We start from the raw sequence: 26,829 nt of genomic DNA on the forward strand, positions 1-26,829 counted from the left end.
TCTCCCTCCACTAGATTATAAGCACCATTAAAATTCCAGCAAAAATAAGTGAATTTTATAGTTATGTTGCATTAAATCAACCTAATAAATGTAAAATACAAAAAGCAAATTTTCACAATCAATCAATGTTTACTATTAGACATCTAAATTTCCAAGAATCTCTGAATCCTCTGCCGTCCAGAGACTCAATAATTCAATTGCTCCTTTTTCCATTTATTCATTCAATAGATACGTATTCAACTTCATACACATGGCAGTATGGTGGGTGGTGTGGGGACTGCAAACCTCAGAGCTGGTGAGACAAGACTGAATTCAACAAGTTCAGAAGAAGGTGTAAATTAGAAAATGAAGTTGTATTTACAGGCGCCGGTAGCTTTTCAGAAGACTATGGGTTGATCAGGTGTGTGGTTATCAGAAAAATAGTCACAGAGGCATAGAGTGTGAGGAGGCTACAGGGAGTTGACTGCTTTGGTTGGGGGAAGTGAATATGTAGAAGTAAACCAGAGCTGTTAATGAAATCTGAGGGCCTCTGAAAGAAAATCATTAGGTATTTGTAGGGTCTGATGGGGGAGAACCTACAATATAGTGCTGAGGAGTTTAACTTAACCTGATAGGAAACTGTGTACCATCTTCTAAAGAAAGACATAAAATGTAGGATTGGAATGGAATGAATAGGCAGAGACTATTAGCAGCCAGCCTAGGTATGTTTTGTGTGTGTGTGTGAGTGTGTGAGTGTGTGTGTGTGTGCGCGCGCGCGTGTGTGTGTGTGTGTGAATGTTTAATTGAAATACGGTTGACATGCATTACACTAGTTTCAGGTGAACAACAAAGTGATTCAACAATCATACATTACAGATGCTCACCATGATAAATGTAGTCACCATCTGTCAGCCTACAATGTTATTACAATATTATTGACTATATTCCCTATGCTTTACTTGTCATCCCCATGACTTACTTATTTTATAACAGGAAGTTTGTATCGCCTAATCCCCTTCACCTCTTTTGCTTACCCTCCACCCCCTTCCCTCTGACAACCACCAGTTTGTTCTCTGTATTGATGTATTGATTTCACTTACATGTAGAATCTAAAAAAGAAATGAACAAATGAACAAAACCTAGGTATGTTTAAGATCAGGGTTAGGCCTAGAGATTAGGGGGGGGAGGCTCAGGATTCAGGTGGGGTCAAGGTGCAGAGAGTGGTAGTAAACATAGGCAGAGTAACAGGCGGTGTTATTCTTCCTTCTCCCGATCACTATTAGAAGTCTGAATTTATAATCCTAGATGTAATATTTTCAATGCGATTAACATGTTTTAGAATTGTATTGGGGCTAATAAATGGAGAACAGTGATTCTAACCCAAAATTCCTTAGCTAACTGGTTTGAACTGAGAAATTTAGAGAACTATGGAGAGCAGTTTTTCTCCCCGTGGTATAATCCAGGAAATGTATTAATATAAGATTATTACATTTGATGTAAACAGTAGGGGCCAGAATTCGTGAAGCTAGCTACTCATATGGTCTTGTGGCTCAGCCACTGGAACATCCACTATGTGAACAAACTGAATTTAAGTTATCTTCAGGTTGCTTTCATCCTTAAGAAAAGCCCTATAACTGCTGATCAATATGCTGTGCAGAGCTTCTCCTTGAAACTGCTGGATAATTTTTACTGCAGTTATAATTATAACATTTACTCATTTTTTGGTGTAATTACTGATGCTCACAGTAGCTCAACTTGAATATTTCAAAATCATTTGAATATTAATTTAAAATACATTTCTTCTGTTTATTCTTCTTTTATTTTTAGCTGCTACAGTGGCTGACTTTCTAAGAGGAGCCAAAAGGAATGCCACTTCCCTGAAGACTGCCTTGACCTTCGCCACCAACTAATGAAGTCAGAACCCACATATTCTGTATTGTTCGTTTGTCATTAATTATGGAGTGACATGTGCAAATTTCTTATAGTCTCTTTAACTCTTTCAGTAGTTTTTAACTCTGTGTATGCTTGTGAATTCAGCTAAGTTTTAAATTCCTTGAGAGAAAAGGCGGTGGATCATAAATTCCTATAGTCATAAAGCAAGGTTGTTATTTCTCTTTAATAACTATTATGTCTGGATGCAATGAAATACGATCACATTCCCTGGAATCATTTTCATTTGCCTTTTAGAACCAGAAATGGGCTGGTGATTTTCTTTTTGTAACTCAAATGCCCTCACACAGTCTGAGTTGTCAGTGATCCCTGTCTCCTTCTCCCACAAAATTTCATTCACCTATCAGTATCTTCCTGAATCCTTTTTCAGATCCTTTCATCTTCTTCCCTTCTACTCTGCCTGAAAACAGAGAAACTAGTTTCTGCAATACATTACATAAGTTGTCATCCTTTCTAGGTAATACAGTCACTTAGCCACTCGATCAGAGAATTAATGGTAGGAATCTTAGAAAGATTTAGTTTTTAATTGGGATTCTTTTTGTTACAACAGAAATTCAATTGCATAGAGAGCTGTCTATGTCCAATAACTTGGACAGCCTAAACTTTTGGTAATCCTAGGAAACCTTTATTTAGAGTGCTAATTCAAAGCCCTTTGGACTGGTTTTGAGTTCTTTTTGAGATAACTTCATTTTCTCTGCACTGATTTATCTTCTGATGAATAGAGAAGAGCACACAACTGTAAAGAGATCCACAGTAAAGGAATCTAGGGAGTTGGTCTTGAAGAAGCAAATATGGATTACAGTTTACATTAAAATATGTTTGGTTCAAAGTAGATCCATCCAGCATGAAACAACAGTCTCTAAGTATTATGATAGAAGAAAATGACCCTATACAAGTTATAAGAAAGCCATTTTCTTTCTTGCAGCTCTAATGATCTTATTTATATCAAAACACAGGGCAGCAATTTACACCCTATCTATTCCTTCTGTGATGTATTCTGCTGGATTAGAAAACAGGTTTATATGGATTCTTACCTTAAGCTGCACTAAACAGTACTTGGTAATTAGTAAAAACTCCATCTGCTTATCTCTTTTAAAGAACATTTTCTATTCTGTAACAATTTGGTGTTTATTTTTCAAACAGTGATCTGAATTAGATGCCCCAGGAGGAACTGTTGAACTTCAAAATGCAACATCCTGTAACATTAAAATACCTTTCTAATTTGAAATGATTTATAGTTAATATCTGAAAGGAGATTTCTAGAAAGTTCTTCAAACTTTCCTGTGACATCCAAGGGTCTTTTTCAACCACAGAACAAATCCAGGTACACCTAGAATAACTCGGTATTTTGATAATCAGTTAATACCTTGTGTTGCAGCCAAAATAGTCATTCAACTCTGTCTATGGTTTTAAAAGCAAACCTATGTTCATTCCGCATAATTTGTTCAAAGTTTTAAAATTATTCTTAAGACAATTTTAAGGAACAGTTTCAGTTTCACAGAAAAATTGAGCAGAAACAAGACAGAGATCTCCTATATATTCCCAGTGTCACATGGGAAACTTCCTCATTAACAACATTCCCCATTGGACTGGTATATTTATTACAACTGATGAACCTGCACTGACACACCATAGTCACCCAAAGTCCACATTTTACATTATGGTTTATTCTAGGTTTTGTACATTCTATAGGTTGGATAAATGCAGAATGACGTGTACCACCATTATGGCCTCATGAAGAGTATTTTCACTGTTCTAAAAATCCCTATGCTCCACCATTTCATCACTCCCACAAATGGCAACCATTGATACCACTAATCTTTTTACTGTCTCCAAAGTTTTACCTTTTCCAGAATATCAACTAGTTAAATAATACAGTCTGTAACATTTTCATATTGGCTTCTTTCACTTAGTAATATTCACTTAAGTTTCTTCATGTCTTCTCATGGCTTGACAGCTCATTTCTTTTTAGTGCTGAATAATATTTCCTTGTCTGGATGTACCACAATTTATTTATCCATTAGTCTACTGGAGAACATCGTGTTTGCTTCCAAGTTTTGGCAATTATGAATAAAGCTGTGATAAACATCCATGTGCAGGTTTTTGTGTACATATGTGTGGGGAATAAGCTTAGGGATTCCCTGAGCTTACACTGATGGGTTACAAGGCATAAAGAAATAGAAAGCCACAGGATGAAAACATCCAAGGTCAGGTAAACAAGATTATGTATTCAGGGCAAAAGCCCTCAGCCCCTCTCCACCCCACCTCCAAATTAGTAAAATAGCAGAAAGCTGCTTTCACAGGAAGGAAGAACCAAAATAGGTAAACAGGTAAACAGGGCTATAGACCACAGCAGGCAAAGTTGCCCAGAGCAGAGCTAATTAGCAAAAGAAAGGTGCCTTGTTGACCCTGAGAGAGCCTGCTCTGTCTTTCTTGTCCCCTAGGCAAGTTTAGGTAAACAGGGGAGGCGCCTCCTGTCTGCTATAAACAAGGCCACCAGGCTTGTGTTTTGTATTGACCCAAACCCCTAACACCACGTATCTCAAAACCCTCTTTCCCTCATACCCATGAGTTAATGTTCATGGTTCCATTGTCTCTTTGTGGACATCCATCAAGGCTTGTAAGACTTCTGATCCTAATATAAACGGAGCAAGGACCCATACTCGGGCTCTTGTCTCCTTCCAGACATTAGCTTCTCTGGCATTTCAGTCCTGGGTCCGCTCTATGGTGGACAAGAAAGAACTCCAGACCCAGAGTCTATGATAGATATGAATTTTCAACTCCCTTAGGTAAATACCAAGAAGTGCAATTGCGAGATTGTTTAGTAAGTATACGTTTAGTTTTATAACAAAACATTAAACTGTCTTTCAAAGTGGCTCCGCTTTTTGGCATTCCTACCAGCATTTTTTTCTTCCTCTCTTTTTCTCCTTTTGTGGATTTAATTGAACATTTTATGATTCCTTTTTCTATCCTTGCTTATTTAGCATATCATTTGCCTTTCTTTTCAAAAACATTTTCTGTGGTTTCTCTAAAGTTTATCATATACATTTACAGCTAATCCAAGTTCACTTTCAAATAACACTATGCCATTTCACAGGTGGTATGAATTCCTTATTATAACAAAATTATCCCAATTCCTCACTCTTAACTCTTATATCATCATTGTTATGCATTTCACTTAAATAATCATAAGATCTAATGCACTGATAGCATTTTTATTTTGAACAAACTATTACATGTTAGATCAATTAAGAATTAGAAAAACAAATTTTTTTTCAAAACTTTCACTTTCCTTCCCATGCTCTTCCTTATTTTATGTAAACCCTGTTGCTGATCTTTATAATTTTCCATCCTTCTAAAGATCTTTTAAATATTTTTTATTGGGGCACCTGGGTGGCTCAGTCGTTTAAGCATCCGACTTTGGCTCAGGTCATGATCTCATGGTTCATGGGTTCCAAGCCCCTCATTGGGCTCTGTGGTAACAGCTCAGAGCCTGAAGATACATCAACAACAAATTCCCTCAATTTTTGTTTGTCTGAGAAAGTCTGTTTTTCTTTTCTTTTTGAAGGATAATTTCACAAAGTTCAGGATTCTAGATTGGTGTTTACTTCCTCTCAGCATTTTAAATATTTCGCTCTAATCTCTCCTAGCTCACATGGTTTCTGAGAAGTCAGATGTCGTTTTTATCTTTGTTTCTCTGTAGGTAAGGTGATTCCCCCTCTGGTTTCTTTCAGGATTTTTTTCCTTTCCTTTCTGTCTTTCTTCTCCTTCTGGTTTTCCCATTTACACATATGTTACACCTTTTGCAGCTGTCCCATAGTCCTTGGATATTGTCTTCTGTACTTTTCTGTCTTTGTTTTCTTTGCTTTTCAGTTTTCAAGGATTCTATTCAAGGATACATGCTCTATCTCAGAAATTACTTCTTCAGCCATGTTCTTGCTAATAAGCCCATTAAAATCATACCTCATTTCTGTTAGAATGTTTTAATTTTTATTTTTTATCTCTAGCATTTCTTTTTTGTTCTTTCTTAGCATTTCTATCTCTGCTTACATTGCCCATCTGTTCTAGCATGCTGTCTACTTTAGCCATTAGAGCCCTTAACATATTAATCATAATACTTTTAAATTATCTGTCTGATAATTCTAATGTCCCTGAATGTCTGGTTCTGATGTTTGCTCTGTCTCTTCTAATGGTGTTTTGGGCCTTTTGGTATGTCTTATAATTTTTCTTGATAGCTGGACATATTGTACCTGGTAAAAGTAACTGTCGTAAATAGTTTTTAGCAATGTGGTGTTTACTTGTGGGAAGGAGGGAAGCATTCTATAATATACAGTTGGGTCTCGGTCTTTTTGGACCACAAACTTCATAATTGCTTCTCAGGTTATTTTTTCCCTCCTCCCATAGGTGGAACAGGATGGCTAGGGCATGCTCAAATTCAGTATTTCCCTCCTCCCATGTGGGAGGCTAGAGCTGGTTGCATGGGCATGTCCCTTAGGCTCTGATCACACCCAGGCAAGTTAGCCTCTGGTTAACTTCAGAGTTTCCTCTGAAAGCAGGCCTTGTTAAGAAGAACACAATGCTCTGGAGTGTTTCAAAACAGTTCCTTCCCTCCTCCCTCTGCCAGAAACATAGGGGGATTTGTCTCCAATATTTACTGTGGAAAACTGGTTGACTTTCTGCAGTTAAATCTCACAATATTGTGGGGGTCTCTCTATGACTGGGTTTTCTGGGAGTTTCTAAATCTTAGTTGTATTTGCACTTAGCCTCCAGAATTTTATCAGGCGTATTTTAGGTTTTCCTACTCTGGCACTGGTTCCTGTGGCATTTTCTACTGTAAGTCTCTGCTTTGGTAAGCTATGGTGACTTGTATTTGCCAGTCTGTCTCTCCAAACTCTGGAGCAGCACTTTGCCCTGTGTCCTCTTCTCCCTTATGGGTCCAAGAAGAGTGGTTGATTTTCCATCTGTTAAGCTTTTCATTTGTTGTTAGGGCCAAACGGTGGTGACATACAGAGCCAGAAACTGGACATCTCTCACAATTGTTTTTATTCCTTCAGCCACAAACATGTGAAGGACAAAACACAAAGTTGAGGTGGTATATGTGAGTTTGGTATACCTTATTATATAAAGGTTGATCACAAAAGACCATATCAGCATTAAATGGTTCATGTAATTCACTTGTGTAAAATCTTATGATTTCAGACTTATTTTAATAAGCAAAGCACATTGAGCATTTAAGCAGTTGGTGACTAATTCAATCTGTAAATGTTCAACATGGTGCTGCTGTCTTTAATGGTACAACTAGTGAAGACTGTGGGTGGGAGGAAGGGTGGGAATGAATATTATTGATGATCCTTGATTTATTTGCAATAATCTCAGCAACATATGAATTTGCTATTATTATCCTGATGATACATATGACAGATCTGACGGTTAGACAATTTTGTAATTAGCTGCACACTATTCAATGATGAACCATTAAATCCCCTATTTGTTGATGAATGTGATACTTATTGACAGATCTAATATGCCTCAAACTTTGTTAGCCATTTATACAGATATCACCTCATTTACTTCTCCAAGGAGATTTTAAATTTGGTGTCTTGTTTTAATGTTATATTTGATGTGACAGAGTCTTAGAAAAATTGTGAAAACTAATCAGAAATTTGATCAGAATAGGAAGTGATGAGTTGGATTTGAAGTCAAATCTATCAGAATTCACTGTGACACTATGTCCACACTATATGCCACACACAAAACAAAGAAATGGAAATGCTATTTCCTATTTTTGAGAACTGTAGTGGCACAGATGTTTAGGATCCATAACAATGGGTGCAGATTCTTTATACGAAGCCAAGAAAAAACACGATCTCCAGATTTTGAAAAGACATTGTGCGAATATATAGAAATACTCATATAGTATTTTAGGGTTTACAAATCTTTTACAGGTAAGTTACTTACATTGTTTGTCCTATGTTATCATACATGATGAATAAATATTTACTTTAATTTTATTCCTTATAAAATGTAAGTCCCCAGTGGAGCAATAAGAATATGCACTTAATTCAGTAACGTGTTTCTGGTCAGCTTTATAGTTCTTCTGGATCAGGGGTTTTCTCTACAAGAAGTTCCCACAGCAATTAATGACTTGATAAAAGAACATGACTCTGCTCCATTGACATTGGTGTCAAAGGGAGAAGTCTGTATCACTAGCAACTCAAATACGGATATAGACAGATTTGTGTACACTTCTATATTTTAAGCTTTATTTACAATTTATATATTTTTTCTCTCTGCCACTTTTTGAACAACAAGTTTCGAAAGCTGGGAACTAACTTAGAATGGCGTCCCCATTTATTTATGCTAAAAGTTCCTCAATCAAACTTCAAGTCCTCACAGGATAGAAATAGCCTTCTTTCTCTTCACTTGTATGTATTTCCTGCAATTCTGTGGCCCATTTTGAAATATAGTCCTATTTTTGCGTACTAAGTTCTATTACCCTCTATTTTTCGCTGCCTCCTTCACAAATAGGGTGCCACTGTGCTTTCTCTGAAACTTCCTTACATTTGTCATTTCGTGGATGTAAACGTGCTATTAGTCAATTCAACATTCAAGGTGAGTTCATAACGCTGACTTACAGAAGAGTATTACAGTATTTTCTATATCATTCTCAATCATATCCTCATTTTTTTTCTAACATTGTACATTGAAATACTCACAATGATGCATAGATCCTTTCCCTGAGAGGTTACAATGCAGAGTGAAATAAGAATACTTTCTGGTAATATATTACTTGTCACACAGTGATTTCAAAGCACTTTGTTAACAAAGAAAGATTATTACCATCAATTTAATGGGAACTGAAACACATAAGTTAAATTACTTTTTCAAAGTTGAACAGAAAGTAAGTTACTACATTATGAACATAATTCATGTTCCTGTCATTACAGTGTTTAATTCTATCTAGTGGAACACACTTCCTTTCAGGCTGTCTTCTACATAACAATTTACTGCCCACTTGGCAGAGCGGAGGTTCAAATTCATGGATATGAGAATCTACTGTATCTAGGCAGAATCTGGGTTTACCTAATCATATAGTGTCATGACTTTGGCTGGATGGAGCATAAGTGGAGTTACTTCACTACATGTGGAACAGCACACATTTTCTATTGTCCATAGTTTTCAGAAAACAGATTGAGGGCCATTACAGAAATTTTAAGAAAAGAGAACAAAAAATAAACAAGAAACAGGTAAAGAGTAAACACTCATTTCATTGCCTGAAAATCAACACTAAACTAATTTTGGTATTACTTTCTTATACTATACATATGAGTATATGCATGTGTATTTTAAACATGAGGATTATAGTCTATTTACAATCTATATCCTTTTTTATTTTTACTTAATATTGTTTTTGAACATTTAAACATTAATGAGCCCTTTTGACAATGTACTTTTAAAGGGTTCTTAATTTTCATACATATGTGTACATGTGCATATGTATACATGCAAATATATACATCATTTATTTAGCATTGTGCTATTATTGGCCATTTTTGTAGACTTTGTTGATTTGTTTTTTACCATTTGAAAAAAAAACTTCAAAAATCCTCATAAATACGTCAAATTCTCAATCTCTTCCTTTTGGATTGTTCCATTTTTAAAGAATTGTTTATACATATATGCTATTCCAAGATAACTGAGACATTTTCCTAAATCTTTTTTTCTAAAATAAAAAAGATTATATTTTTAAAATGTAAGAATTTGGGACACCTGGGTGGCTCAGCTGGTTAAGTGTCCAACTTTGGTTCAGGTCATGATTTCACAGTTGGTGGGTTCGAGCCCCATGTTGGGCTCTGTGCTGACAGCTCAGAGCCTGGAGCCTGCTTTGGATTCTGTGTCTCCCTCTGTCTCTGCCCCTCCCCTGCTCATGCTCTGTTTCTGTCTCTCAAAAATAAATAAAAATGTTTAAAAAAATTTAAGAATTTAGTTTATTTGGACTTTATTTTTGTTGATGTACAATTACATCAATCCAAACCTCTAGCATTGGAAACCAGGTATTAACATTTTTTAAAAAATTTTTCAGGTATTAATATTTTTTAAGACTTTCTGAGATGATTGTAGTAAGCAAGCAGCATTGAGCACAACTATTTTATGTAAAACATAAAATAAAGCTGCATATACACAAAAAGTAGTTGTATAATTTTTTTTTTCCTTTTAAAACATTATTGATATTAGTATATACATTTTCCTCTGTTGTGTATTTTTGGGGCTGAATCCTATAAATTCTAATGTGTAGTGATACCAGTATCGTTGTATAAACAGGTTTTCTTTTTCAGTTTTTATTTTCCCATTGGCATAAGTGTTGTTTAAGAGGAGGTTCCTGTCTCCCTGGTAGTTTTTGTAATTGACTTCTGACTGTTTTACTGCATTATAAACAGAATCAGTTGCCTTTATCTTTTTAACATCTTAAATTCTATTATTTACTTTGTAACTTACTATTTGGTCAATTTTTCAGAATGTTCCTTTGTTACTTAAAGCAACAGCATGTTCACAAACATGATGATTAACATATATATTAACCAAATATATTTTATTTATTATGCTATTGAAGTCTTCTATACACTTAATTACATTTTGTCCACCACCTGTGTTTTGGATTGAAAAAAAAAAAAGATCTGTTTCTTTGTTTTGTTTTGTTTCTTTTGTGAAAGATGATGCTGGGCTATTTGGTACATACTTATTCTTAAGTGTGATAAACTTGAAATTATACGCTTCCTCACCTTATTTTATGTGTTTTTGTCTGTATTCTACCTCACTTCACTTTAAGAACATAAATTCTTTCTTTCATTTTCTTTGCATTTACCTGATAGAAATCTTGTCATGTCTATACTTTCATATACTTCAAAAATTTTTTTAATTTAATTTAATTTAATTTAATTTAATTTAATTTAATTTAATTTAAATTCCAGTTAGTTAACATACAGTGTAATATTAGTTTCAGGTGTACAATATAGTGATTCAACAATTCCATACATCATCAACTCCTCATCACAAGTACACTCCTTAAATCCCCATCACCTATTTCAACCAACCCTCACCCACCTCCCTTCTGGTAACCATCAGTTTATTCTCTATAGTTAAGAGTCTGTTTTTGGTTTCTCTCTCTTCTTCTTCTTTCTTCTTTCTTTTTTTTTTTTTTACCTCGCTCATCTGTTTTGTTTCTAAAATTCCACAGATGAATGAAATCATATGGTATTTATCTTTCTCTGACTGACTTATTTTGTTTAGCATTATACCCTCTAGCTTTATCCATGTCATTGCAAATAGGAAGATTCCATTCCTTTCATGGTTGAAAAATATTCCATTGTATATATATAAAATATCTTCTTTATCCATTCATCTATTGATGAAGACTTGGGCTGCTTCCATAATTTAGTTGTTATAAATAATGCTGCTATAAATATAGAGGTGATTGCATCCCTTTGACCTAGTGTTTTTGCATTTTTTGGTAAATACTCAGTAGTGTGATTACTGGACTGTAGAGTAGTATTGTTAAATTTTCTATACTGCCCAAAGCAATCTACGCATTTAATGCAACCCCTATCAAAATACTAACAGCATTTTTCACAGTGCTAGAACAAAAAATAAAATAAAATAAAATAAAATAAAATAAGATTTATATGAAACCACAAAGACCCCAAGTAGCCAAAGCAATTTTGAAAAAGAAAAACAAGGCTGGGGTGTCATAATTTCAGACTTCAAATTATATTACAAAGCTGTGATAATCAAAAGAGTATGGTACTGGCACAAAAACAGACACATAGATCAATGGAACAGAATAGAAAACCCAAGAGCAAACCCACAATTATATGGTGAATTAATCTTTGATAAAGCAGGCAAGAATATCCAAAGGGAAATAGACAGTCTCTTCAACAAATGGTGTTGGCAAAACTAGAAAGCAGCACGCAAAATAACGAAACTGGATTACTTTCTTATACCATACACAAAAATAAATTCAAAATAGATTAAAGACCTAAATATATGATACCTGATACCATAAAAATACTAGAAGAGAACATAGGCAATAATTTCTCTGACATCAGCTGTAGCAATATTTTTTTCTAGATATGTCTCCTGAGGCAAGGGAAATAAAAGCAAAATTAGAGTATTGGGACTACATCAAAGTAAAGAAAGTAAAGGAAACAACGCAACCAAAAGGAAACCTACTAAATGGGAGAAGACATTTGCAAGTGACATATCCAATAGAGGATTAGCATCCAAAATACATAAAGAACTTATACAACTCAGGACTCACAAAACAAATAATCCAATTAAAAATGGGCAGAAGAAATGAACAGACATTCCTCCAAATAAGACATACAGATGGCCAACAGACACATGTAAAGATGCTCAACAGCATTCATCATCAGGGAAATGCAAATCAAAACTGCTTTGAGGTATCACCTCACACCTACCAGAATGGCTAAAATCAAAACCACAAGAAACAAGTGTTAACAGGATGTGGAGAAAAAGGAACACTTGTGCACTATTGGTGGAAATGCAACCCGGTGCAGTAACAGTGGAAAACAGTATGGAGTTTCCTCATAAAGTTAAAAATAGAACTATGCTTTCATATTCTTAATTATTATTTTTATTTTATTTAGGAATGTCTCTAATTCTACAATACAAACTGGCATTTTGCTCTGTGATACAATCAAAAAATCTTTATAAGAGATGAGGTATAAAAAAAGAGATGAGGTATACATTTTCTCATTTATGGATAAGACAAAAGCTTTGTTTTTTCCTCTTATATTTATTGTTTGCAAATATATTTTACTCTATCATTGTAAGTCTTCTCATCCCTCTCAGTTATTTTGACATTTAGAGACATTTGTCTAGTGGTGACTTTAATATAATACCCTTAGCTTTCTCTTTCTTTAGAGAGTACCCTTTGGTTTCTTAGAATAAATAATGCAAAATGTGCTTTATCCTCTCCTTCACACACCGTTTCTCTCTTTCTCCACTCAATCTTAGTAAATAAAATCATTTTTCTTAGTCGTTAACTTTGTATTTTTAAATATGCTTAAAAGTCTACTACTTAATTTATCAGCTTCTAGTGGTATCTTTGACTTTCAGCTATTATAACGAGGCAACAGAAAATCTTAATTCTGCTTTTTATCTTTCCAACCCCTTCCCTCACGTTGTTAGCTGTGCCGTTTCTCCGTTTGCAGATCATTGACATTTATATTCTATTCTGTCATCCCTTTCCCATCTAAAAGTTTGTGTTTTGATTTGCCAATTCCTTTGCTTTTACCTTCTATGAGTTTTTGAAAATTCATCTAAGTAATATTCTGTCAGGTCTTTCAGGTTCAAAACTATTGTAAGTTTTTATGCCTGACAAAGAGTTTACTGGAATATAAAAATTTGGGCCTCCATTTTGCGTCTCTGGAGAACCTTATAGGCACTCCAAAATCGCCTTCCACATTGACTATCACTATAGAAAATTGCAATCCTGGTTGTTTTCCTGGGGAGGCCTGTTATCTTTGTTTTCTGTGCAGCTGCATACAAGATGTATTATTTTTGAATCTAGTATTTTTAACATATTATTAATATGTTGGTATAAACTATTCTGAGCCAACTTTTCTTGAATATGGTATCAACATTCAACCTGTAAGTGAAAGTCTTCTTCCATCAGGAAAGATTTCTTAAATTACACTTAAGGATTTTATTCTGCATTATTGTTTTGGATTCACTTATGTATTCTTCTTATGCACACACCAAATGCCGTTGTCGGTCTTAAACACCTCTCATTTTTCCTTACTTTCTTTACCTTCATTCTCCACTTCTGTTTTTGTATGTTTATCCTTTTCACGTATATCCTCTATAATTTATAATGTGATACATGTATAATGGCTATATTTTCTAATCTCCCCTCATTTTTCTTATCTTACTAAGTGTTGCTATGTTTACTCCTCTTTTGTAACACTCTCATTTCAGTGAAACAATTTTTTTCCCCACAGCAACTAAATGTAGATAGTCCCTACAAAAGGACAAGGAAAGAGAGAAGTAGCAAAAATTTATCCATTCAAGACTGCCTTCTCATGTAGATACAGGGATGGAGTAGCATCAACTCCTTTGCTGCAGTATCTAATCTGACTGGGACATTCTGCCACCAACATTCAGGTCCTTCCTTTCTTTCACTGGCTGCTTGTGCCAAGGGTCAAAGCCCCTCCTTTTTTTTCCCCCCTCTGTCCTTGGACTCTGTGCATTCCTTCTAATTCCAAATTCTCCTTGCATTCACATCCTGTCCAATCTCAGCCAGCCAGCTCTGTTTCTGACATGTACCAGCCTACCAACACTTCTCTGATTTTCTTCCCTCCTTGTCCCCAAATAGATGTAACTTTCTGCCTAAATTTATCTATCCTGAGTTATTTTCTACCCCATATACACACAATTAGAACATGTTTGGATTTTTGGTTTTTACTTTCTGTCACCTAGATATAAACCTAGGTTAAAAGGTCAAATTGGCACATTTAGCACACTGTCTTGTATTAGCACAACTTATTTTTTAACTAACTCATATATACTGGCAACAGATACAGAATGAAAGTAATATAATGGTATTTCCCACAGAAACACTCAGAGTGTCTTTGTTGTTTCGTTTTCTTAAGTGAGATGAGGATATTCTCAAGTGAGATAAGATATTCTCAAGTCCTCAATATATGAGAGGTAGTAAATTTTACAGAATGTTTCTGCATTTTGAAACAAAAAAGAACCATTCTAAGGGAAGTTAATTATCTTCTTCCAGAGTTTATTAAAGACCTTAAACTTATCATTAAAAGTAAGCAAATAAATTAAAATATGACAATAAAACGTATGTACAACATCACTAAAATTGATTTTTATGTTACACCTGAAGGGGAGACTCACATTTCTGGAGCAACTCTTAGGTACTGACATTAAAATGTTTGCTACATAGGCTACTTTGATAATATTATTAATAGGATGTTCTGACAACATAGTTCAGAACAAAATCAGGTACGTATAATGCAACTATTTGTGAGCTAGCAGAAAGCAGGGATTGTGGGAGATCTTTCCATCCTGCTCACAGACAGTAAAGCTAAGAATGTTTACATCTTGCCTTACTTTTGTTTGGTATGCACATGTTGGAAAATCAAGGAAAATCCATAGTTAAGAAAAAGTCTGACACATACGTCAGGAGAAAAAATGTTATGTATTTAGATTTCTTTTCATGTTTTCATGAAATATATCAACAAAGGTGAGTTGATAGTGACACTTAAAGCTGAAAGCTATGGCAGAAGCACGCAACCGCACGCTCGCGCGCGCGCGCGCACACACACACACACACACACACACACACAGAAACGATGGCTCCTACAGAAGATTTTACCAGCTTCACATTCCTAATATGGGGAAAAAATATGAGCTGCTGGCTTCCTCTAAAATCAACCTTGAAATTTCTCAGAAGAAAGTTGATTTTGAGACAGGAGAAAGATAATATGAAATTTCTGTTTAGGGTTAGACGGTTGTTTGCCACCAAGAGATGGAAAGAAAGGAGGTGACAAATGTGAAGTATATTGTCAAGAACTTCTAGTCAGAGAACAAGAAAAGGAAGAATTCCTTTTACAGCTGTGCTCATGTCTTTCCCCTATATTGCTGTTAGCGTGTCACCACTTGATCCAATATTCTAGAAAGAGCAGTATGAACTTGGATCAGGTCAGGGATGTCCTCAGAGATTTCTTGGATTGGGTACAGATTTCTATAGATTTAGAAAAATATTCTAGTTCTTAAGAGTCATCTTGTCACCCCCCCCCAAATATACCCTGTGTGCAAGGCAGGAATTTTTGCTTATTTTTATTTTTGTTATTTTTTTTGAAAGATGAGTCCTTTTTTTTTTTAATTTCTTTATTTATTTTGAGAGAATAAAGGTACAAGCAGGGGAGGGGCAGAGAGAGGAAGAGAGTGAGGAAGAGAGAGAGATTCCCCAACAGGGTCTATACTGTCAGTGCAGAGCCTGATGTGGGGCTCAAACTGAAAAACCATGAGATCACGACCCAAGCCAAAACCAAGAATAGGATGCTTAACCAACTGTTGGAGCCACCCAGTTGTCCCCAAAGATGAGTACTCTTAACTTCCTAAAGGTCAGCAACATGTGCTATGTGAGGGAGAGGGTGGCTGGAATGGGTTGTTAAATGCATAGTGGTAAAGCTCACACCTTAGAACCTGAGGGACATATTTCCAGCCAATGGAGTCGAGATTTTCAGGGAAAATGTTAAGACAGTTGAAAGGCGCAACTGCTGGATAATAAAGTCATCAAACTGAATAACTATGCCATATGAAGTACAATTAATGGGATGAATAAACAAAAATTTGAACAGTCATTAGCCATAGGAGTATAGAGAAGAATATTGCAAATATGAATTAAGCCAAAAAGCTTAGTAGAAAGAAAAGTCCATTGAACATACTAGATACCCATAAAATTAAAACAAAACAAAACAAAAACAAAAACAAACTAACAACTGAAGTAAACTCACAGAAGGTTTGAACATTGAATTGTTACTCTTAAGAAATAATTTTGGGGGTGCCTGGGTAGCTCAGTCGGTTGAGCATCCGACTTCAGCTCGGGTCATGATCTCACAGTCTGTGAGTTCGAGCCCCACGTCGGGCTCTGTGCTGACAGCTCAGAGCCCAGAGCCTGTTTCCGATTCTGTGTCTCCCTCTCTCTCTGACCCTCCCCCATTCATGCTCTGTCTCTCTCTGTCTCAAAAATAAATAAACGTTAAAAAAAATTTAAAAAAAGAAAGAATTTTGGTTTGTTTAGTGGAAGAAAGTAGAAGAAAGAAGCATAGCTACTATTTATAATAAAATAAAAGGTAAAAATAAGTCCTAGTGTAACAGTAATGCTAATAAATAAAAACAGAGTCTAGGCCCCAAATATAAGCTAGAGGACTAATTTGATTAAAAGGAAAAATATAAAATTTTGAGACTTACTGAGAAATCCTCCAAATAAAAATTCTACAGAAAACCATAAAATTATATACTGGAAAAAAATATGACAAGCAAACAACAAAATGCATTAATTTGTATTAAAAATGAAAACTTTTTGATAAAAGGTACAAAAGTGAAAAGGGTATTATATAGTGGTAATATAAAAAATACAATCAGGAAGATGTAATCATCATGAATATATAAATAACTAACAAAATAACTTAAAAACCTAAATCAAAATTCTGGCACAGCTATAGAAGAAACAGTCAAATTAAAGATTAAATAGAAATAAAACAGTAAATATATTGATTATTGAAACAGCATGATTAAGAAACACCTACTACATACATATTGGGCACAAAGTAATATAATGTTATGAATACCGTATTTATGTAGGCATGTTTAAACATATAAAATTTTTACCTAAGAGATTGCTCCTTATGCCCAAAAATACATGGACCATTTATGAACACTGATCATGTCCTTAGTCATAAATGATACAGCAAATATTAAAAAAAAAATAAAGTATGTTCTCTAAAAAGCATGCATTGACATTATTAATTAGTAAGCATAATCTAGCTTTTAATCTGTACATGTATTTAAATGGAAATATTACTACTAAAAAACTTTGAGCAAGAGAGGAATTTAAAACTAAATTGTGAAAATCTTAGAGTCAAATGACATAAAATTGCAAATGGTTAAAATCTGTAAAATCCCAGCTAAACCAGTAGTCTTAAAGGACAATTCAAATTTAGTTACAAATAAAAAAAATTAAAAATAAAACTAAAATTTAAAAATAAGCTAAATAGGAAGAAAAGAGATCATAAAGATAAAGGCAGAAATCAATAAAGAAGAAAACAAAACACTGAAGATTTCAAAAGTCAAACTGGTCACTAATAATGATTTAGAAAAAAAAATTAAATTTAGAAAATAGAGACACCTCCAAAGTATAAGGAGGAGAAAAAGAGATGACACAAATGATTCAAAATAAAATGAGAAATAAGCTCACATGCCCATCATAGTAACAAATAATTAAAACACTATAATGGCACTGAAAAGACTATCAGATTGAGAAAAAAAAAAAAGGTAAATTTGTAATAAAGTGTTAACTTTAAAGAAGAAACAGGATGAATAAAACTTAGATATATCAAAAATTAAAGAAATTAACATTAAGCTTAATATATATATGCAAAAATATCTAAATATTACTTAAAACACAATTTTTCACTAAAAACTATCTTATGGAAAGAAAGGGAATCTCATGTGCTGCCGGTAGGAGAATAACATGATGCTTCCATTTAAGTGAGCCAACCAGCCATACTTAGTGAAATATAGACTGTGCATACCTTAGCATTCTGCTTTTCATTTCTTGGAAATACACCCTAGAGAAGCTACTGTAGAAAGGCTGTATATGAATCTGTTACAGCACTATTTGTGGTTACAGAGAGTTGGTTACAATTGAAGGGGCCACTACTATTAGAGCAAGAGATATGAGTAACCTCAGATATGTGTTTGGATGCATATGTGTGTAGAATCCATACATATATTTAAATACCACATGTATTTGTGTCCTAGGGCTGCCATAACAAAACATCACAGATTGGATGGTTTAAACAGAACCTTACCATTTCACAGTTCTGGAGCCTAGAAGTTCCAGGTGCCAGTAGGGTTGGTTTCTCCAAGGCCTCTCTCTTTGTATTGTAGATAGTCATCCTCTTGCTGCTTCTTTATGTAGGTTTGTGTCTATGTACCCCTGGTATTTCTTCTTCTTCTTATAAGATCATCAGTTATATTGAATGATGACCCCATCCTAAGGGTCTCATTTTAACTCAATAATCTCTTTAGAGAGTTCCTCAATGACTACAGCTAATAATTCTGTACTATATATTTGAAAGTTACTAATGGAATGGATCTTAAAAGTTCTTGTCACAAAAAAAACAATTTTTTAAAACTATGTATGGTTATTGTGGTGATCATCTCACAATACATACATCTATTGACTCATTACATTGTACACCTGAAACTAATATAATGTCATATATCAGTTATATCACAATTAAAAAAGAACCTCTCCAAATAGGGTTACATTCTGACATACTAGGCGTAGAGACTTCAAAATATAAGTGTTGGGGGGGGGGGGCAAAATTCAGTCCATAACACCATAGAACAGTTAACACTAAAACCCTAAGATATATTTGACAACCTAGACAGAATTTGAAAAGTGTTGAATAATAAAAAAGGTAAGAAACATAATTCTATCAATAGCTCAATAAAATATTTATAAATTAAATAGATACAGAAAGAATTACTAGATATTTGGAAGATACACACACACACACACACACACACACACACACACACATACACACACACACACACACACACATACATAAAAGACATCTGACATGAAAGTCAGAGCCAACCAAAGAGTATAGAATAAAAATTAAAATTAGGTAAAAAGACAATAAAAAGTGAAACAAAAAAGTGACTTTGTGTGGACCAATGACAACGACATACCATAAATAATTTCATAAAATTTCATAAAATCAACTCTCAAATGGAGATTAAAATTTAAAAAGCTGATGACCAAAGGTATACAGATAGTTATGTTGTAGAGACATGTATTCGATTTTAAGATGCAAGCACTTTTTTAAATTGAGTAGACATTGTCATAAATATTGTTAATTTCATTATTTCACGATTAAACTGAACACTGAATTATGGGGATTATGTGAAAGAACAAAAACAGAGAGAAGAACAGAAGTTTTAAAAAAGAGTACTGGATAGAAGGAATGAAATACAGCCCAGAGTAAATTCCGGGGTACTGGATTAAAAGATGGCTCCAGAAAAGTGAAGTTGACATTAAATTCTATCAATTCAGGGATGAAAACTCTTGCTAGAAGCATAAGAACAGAACTTGGAGCTGGACATGTTTCCATCTGTGAGGGCTGGGACTGGGCGACAAGACAGAGCATTGTTTACAGGCAATATCAAGGAGAACAATAATATTCTCACCTGAATTGTTCTCTGGTATCCTGGCCAAACTAAATAGGTTGAATGGACCCAGTGGAAGACCCTGAGCAGTGTTAGAGATGGTTCCATATTTGTTCTCTTCTGAAAAAAGAAAATTCTAAATAGCGACAGGCTTCAAATAAGGATGATTCCACACAAGCTTCTACCTCAAAGTGACTTTATTTTTAAGCCAGATTTCTTTTCTATCCCTTTTCTTTCTACAAATTAGGCACAAAAATACGCCCCATGAGATTCTCACCTAAACATTTGATTCTTTATGACCGTGCAGTATAGCAAAACTTGCACATTTTTGTAATACAATTTTGTAGTACAATTACAAAAATTTGATAATGGCTATTAACTCATTTATGAAGTAAATAGTTATTGATTACCTACCACGTACCAGGCAATATCCTAAGAACAAAGTTTAAAGACACATAAAACCGGAACCCTGCCAATGGTTTAGCTCATTGAAACCATTTTTCAAATGGTTTAGAAACGTAAACAAAGATAACACTAACAATAAAAGTGTGACCAATACTGATAAGATGATTACCTAAATATTATGGAATCAAAAAAGAAGGAAACCTAACTCACAGCGCACAGAGAGATGATCAGGAAGTCTGGATGATATGGAAGCAGGGTTGCATTTTGAAAGGCAAGTAAACATCTGTCAACAAAGAAAATGCCTGTGCATTCAGAGAAGGGAAGCAGATGAAAGAAACATCATAAACATGTTTAACATATATGAAATTAAAACAAATGTGCAGCAAAAGTCAACAAAAGGTTTGTTTCAATAATTGAAGAAAATTTGGCTGCCTTGGATTTATGGAGAGAAAATACAGTCCACATAAATTACCGATATAGTACCTCATGGTAATTGTCAAAGATTTTTGACGATGCATCAATTGTTGCTAAATGCACTGTATCTTGAGTATCATATTTTGTGTAATGCCTACCTACATTGTATTTCAAAATGTCTAGAGCGTGATAGGCAAGTGTGTGATGGAATTTAAGGGACAAAATTCAAGGGAGGCATATTCATAGGTTTCATGGGCCTTGTTAATAGCTTAAGTTTCTTTGCTCATATTCAGTGACAATTTTAGTCAGTGTAGTGACAGAATTGCAGGCATTGAAGAGAAAGAAACATGGATATGTAAGTGGACAATAGATCACAAAGAAGGAGGCATGAAGACATAAGAAGCAGTTAGATTTCATTAACCCAGCAGGAAATTAGGAGTTGAACCAAGGAAGGAGCAAAGGGGTTGGGCAAAGGAGGCAGATTCAAAGGGCTTGAAAACAAAAGGAATTGTAAGATACAGTCACCAATTTCAAGGGGAGGGCAAGGCAGGGAAGGAAGGGTGAATTTTTGGTGTCTGGTTTAGGAAAGTCTAAATGTGGTATTATTCCCAACACTGAAGAGGATGCATTTTATTTGGGATACTTGTGGGAATTTAACTGGAGAAGTTTCAGGATCTTCAATTTTAGTCAAAACATAAATTTTAAGTCATTTCATCTATTTAGTGGTTGAAGCTACACGAACAGATGCTACTGTCAAACTTCTAGAGTTTGTGAAATAACTGATTTATATTAATTCTTATTTAATTTGGTAATACCTCAGTTAGAGATAATCAATTTTATAATATATTGTTCATGAAACAATCTTATCTGTTCATGACTTAACCATCTATGGAGTGCACTTTTTGTTTGTACTTTTCTTATTATTCTAATGAGAAACAGCATTGTGCCATAGAAACAGCTCTGTCTTTCCAGACATGTAGACTGGGGTTGAAATTGAGTCTGACACTTGATTTTTGGGTGGAGAAAATGAGGTTAACAATGTAAATACACAGCACACAGTCTGGACTTAAAGTGAATACTTTATTAAATATTAGCAGACTTTGTTCTTGGTATCTTTGCCAATGCTGTGGGCACAAGCCAGTAATTGATACAGAATCAATAGCCATGGATTATTGAAGGATATTGACCACCTTAAAAGGTTACAGAGATTTTAAATGATTCCATACAAAGAAAAGACCAAGGAGTAAGAAAGGCAGATAAGGCAGAGAGTTCTAAATTTTCACTTACATAAAACACTGTTGCTTCTTCTTTTCCTTTGAACTTTTGGTTGTTATTGCTCCGAAGCTAAGTCAAAAAGCTATGATTTAGGATTTTAGTGCCTCTAGAGTCCAATAGGAAAAAAAAATATGCCTGGTCTAGTGGAAGAAAATAGATTTAGGAATCAAATCCTATTTCAGATTCTAAACTCATGTTAACACACTATGAACTAAGGGACATAACTGCATTGGGGGGACACAGTTTCACTATCTGAGAAAAAGGGTAATATACACTTGCCATGCATATATAGTAGGGTCTTGATGAGAATAAAAAATAAAATAGAAATAAAGTAATGTAAAAATGTTGAAAAATTATATTAATATTATAAGTATATTTATACTTAAAGGGCATATTACTATGTGATGCTTAGTATCTTAAAGCAAAATGAGAATGTCAACCTTTCTTTTTATTTCATGCTATTAAATGTGTGGAATCATACTGTACTTGCCAAGAAATGAGACTGGCTGTACTTGCACATATGAGTGCTCATTTCAATTTTTTTTTGGCTTCTTACCCTATGGTTTCAAAATAGGAACGCTTTTTACATTCAGTTTTTATAAAGACTTCTTTCGTGAGAAACTGCACTTTGAAATACTGGAATTTATAATAATTATACTCTTTTTCAATGATTCAAACATACTACCAATTGTAAGGTGCATCATTATTTCATGCTATACCAAGAAGGTTGGTGAGAAGCACTGCCACTTAAACTCCCAACACATCTCAGTCTTAGCTTCAGAGTTCTTGAAATGTTAACAAATATGTACATAGGGTCTGTGATAAATGATAACAGTGTCTTGAACTTGTTCAATCATTATTATTTAAAAATTACTCTTCTGGCATACATTATCTATCTCATTTCACCATCACAAGATATTAATACCTCCCTTAATACAGAGGAGTGGAACTACAATTTACAAATATATATATATATATAAATAAATATAAATATATATAAATATATATATAATAAATAAATATATACATATATATTTTTTTGCTTACTACCACAGATTTTGGGATATTTTGAGAACAGCAATCCAAGCTTCTCCTAAGGAACTTTGTCTTTCCCTTATACTATGCCTAATAAAGGAAAAGGAAAAAAAAAGAGGGGGTAATCATACAAAATTAGAGGTAGCAGTAATAAAAGCTCTAATCCAGTCTCTCCAGTAACGCAGAGGTCCATTCTACTTCGTGGCTTATTTGCTGGCTTAGATTCAACACTTCTTCCAAATCTATTTGACTTGGGCAATTTATATTACCCAGTGAATAGAGAGATTTAGGATCCTATAAACCATGATGGGATCAGGATGATCATGGAAACACACACACACACACACACACACACACACACACACACACACACACAGAGTGCCTTAGTTCAGATGCACTTAGTCAAACTTTCAACACCCAACCATTAAAAGAAAAGAAGGTGAAATTATGACAATATGCGACTCAAGAAATTAAGACCTAAAAGCATGATATAAATAAGATAAACTCAAATGACTTATATCTTACTCACAGAAAAATTTTGATCCTACCCCATAGCTTCTTTTGATACCTAGCTTGACCCTTCCTTCATTTAACAGAATATTGAAATAACTTCCCATTGCCTCAATTTTAGCTGAGGAATGAAGTGAGTAGATACCATGTTTCAAACTTAGTTTGTGATACTGGTAGATTTTCCTTGGGTTATCAGTGATGAGCTGGAACATCAGAGAGAGCTGCCCCCTCCTAAACTTCTATAAATATGCAATACAGCAGGACACCGTGTCTCTATTCTGCAGTGTAACTCATGACATGTCATGGGGTGCTGGCTCAAGCAAGCCTCTCCAGGGGATTGCCTGAAGAGATTCATATCACACTTGTGTTGTAAGTTCTGCTTTTGAAACACCACCATGTAGTATGTACGGTTATACTCACCTCATGGGCAATCAATATGGATCACAATGCAGAACTTCCAAAAAACAAAAGTAGAAGGTCCAGTTAGATCAGTGCTTTTCAGACTTTAATGTGGATGGTAGATTTATTGCACTAAAGGTCTTTTTGTCTTTTTTTTTTTTTTTTTTTTTTTTTTTTTTTATTTCTTATTTTTTTTGTCCTTCAGTAGTATCTTACTCTGACTATGTTTTGTGAAAGGAATTTCTTTCTTTCTTTCTTTCTTTCTTTCTTTCTTTCTTTCTTTCTTTCTTTTCTTTCTTTCTTTCTTTCTTTCTTTTCTTTCTTTTCTTTTCTTTCTTTCTTTCTTTCTTTCTTTCTTTCTTTCTTTCGCGCCAAAATGATAGTATAAAAATTGATGCAAACAAGAGACACTTAAATGTTTCTTCTCTGTTTCCTTTCACATTTACCATCATATAAGCATCAGTGTCTTTTAGAGAATGAAACACTATGTAAACTAGGGAAATCTTCTAGATTTTTGGTTTGTGAGACTAGGTTGCACAACTAGGCAGCATTTAAGTAATAAGGAAATTGGGGGAAAACACTTTGTAGATAATAAATATAAAATCTAGTTGAATCATGTTAAGTTTTAGATACTTACAGTACATCAAAGTACAGTCCTATAAAAAGTTGGTGAAATAGACTTCCAATTTCAGTTTAGAAATGTAAAGAGCTGGAAAAAGCAGTTCTCTTATGCTTACAAAAGGTAAAGACGAGATAACTTGCACATTAATGACTTGTATTTAGCCTATCAAGAACTGAAATTACAGGATAATTAAGTAAGCTGAAATTTGGAGAAAGGAGGACTCTTACAAGTTGAAAAGGATCCGTACATTCACTGAGTTGGGCAGAAAACACTAGATGGTATATAAATGGGCAAGAAGTTATAGCTAATAGTAAAAAAATGATAAAGGTTGAATGTGAGTTAGAATGAAAGTATGAAGTAAGGGGCACCAAATATATAAGGAGAGGGAAGGGTGCACTGCTTTTCAGACTTAACTTCCACAATGGAACCAGGGTCTCACAGAGAATACTGGGAGAAATGCTAGAAAGCAGCCTCTTGCAGTTCTGGCACAGGTAGAAAACAGTATCCACTGCCAACTTGACCCATCCACTCTACCTATCCTAAAGAACAAACATCTTAATGAACAGAGAAAAGATCAACAAAAACTCTTGTCTTCAGGTATATTTCTCATTAAAGTTATGGAAAGAGAAAAGAAAAAAAAAACAAGCAAACAAGACAAGCACAACTCCTAAAGGAAGTCCAAGGGCAATTGTTAAGGCCCTATCTCTGTGATCCAGGATAGAGTGCCTTACTGAAACCAAAGCATAATCAGAATATCAGAGAAGGTCTTCCTTTGTTCCACCCACCAGCAAGCTAACAAGCATAAGCTTAAATAACAGTTTAATATAATTGAAGAACTACAAAAGACAGATTATTTGTGGAGTGTAGCTAAGGAAGGCAAAATTTAAAGGAGAAGAGGATCGATATTGAGGAAATAATTTAGGGGAAACAAATCCACAGCCTAAACACAAGTTCTCACCAATGCAAGGTTTCTCACCCTCAGCACTACTGGTATTTTGGACTGAATAATTCTTTGTTGTGTGTATGTGAGAGGGGGTGATGTCTTCTTGTACACTGTAGGATGTTAAACAAGTATCCCTGGCCTTTTCTGACTAGATGCCAACAGAACCCTCACACCCAGAGTGAACCCAAAAATATCTCCACACATTGTTCAATGTTCCCCTGGTGTGTGTGCGTGTATGTGTGCATGTGTGTGTTTGGAAGGGACACTATTTGGTTAAGACTCAGTGCACTAGAAGACTTGGAAACATGATAGATTGAAGACAATCACAGCAAAATTAAAGATAAAATCCAACCAAATTTTCAATTTGATTAACACAAAGATTTACACTGAAGGGCTAGAAATAGGAAAGGCATGTTCACCTCCAAATACCTATGGTCCTACACAAGATATCTGGCTCTCAGATAAAAGCTAGGATGTATAGGAATAAGGTTATAACAAAAACACTCAAAAGACACAAAACAATTATCTTGTTAAAATAGTAAGAGAAAAAAATTATCTATGATTGATACATTAAAAGTGTCAAAAAATAAAATAAAAGTGCCAACATGAAAATTAGCTACCATCCCAGATGAGTAACTTCAGAAGACAGATGGAAACTGTACGAGATAGGTAAATATATGAGAAATTAAAAACATAGTAACAGTGATAAAGAACTTCTTCAATGGGATTATCAGTAGATTCATCTCAGTTTAAAAAAAACAGAAATAGTGAACATGAAGACAGGTAAATAAAAAATAACCCAAATTAAAAATTACAAAGAGATAAAAGCCTAAAAACACTAGAATAGAGAGCCCCAAGAGCTATGGCAATATATATGTCAAATGTTCAAACACATATATAAGTAGAGCCAGAAGGTGAGACAAGAAAGTGAACAAGGTAGAAGAATTGTTTGAAAAATAACATCCAGGAATTTACTAAAATTAATTACATACAGTAAACCAGAGATCCAAGTAGCTTAGAGAATATCAAAGAAGATAAACACCAAAACAATTAAGAAAAACAAGCAAACTATCTGAAAAAAAATATTAGCTGTACCAAATTCAAACTGCTGGAAGTCACAAAGAACATCTTTAGAGTACACAGAGAAAAAATACTTATCACAAAAGGATCTAAGATAAGAATTATAACATATTTCTCATGGAAAACCATGCAAGCTAGAGGATGATGGAGGTACATCTCTAAAGTGTTAATACCTATCCTTCTCAAGCTATTCCAAGAAATAGAAAGGGAAGGA

This window comes from Herpailurus yagouaroundi, unplaced genomic scaffold (genome assembly GCF_014898765.1).
Source record: "Herpailurus yagouaroundi ecotype Mexico unplaced genomic scaffold, PumYag 142, whole genome shotgun sequence".
Classification (NCBI taxonomy): Eukaryota; Metazoa; Chordata; class Mammalia; order Carnivora; family Felidae; genus Herpailurus; species Herpailurus yagouaroundi.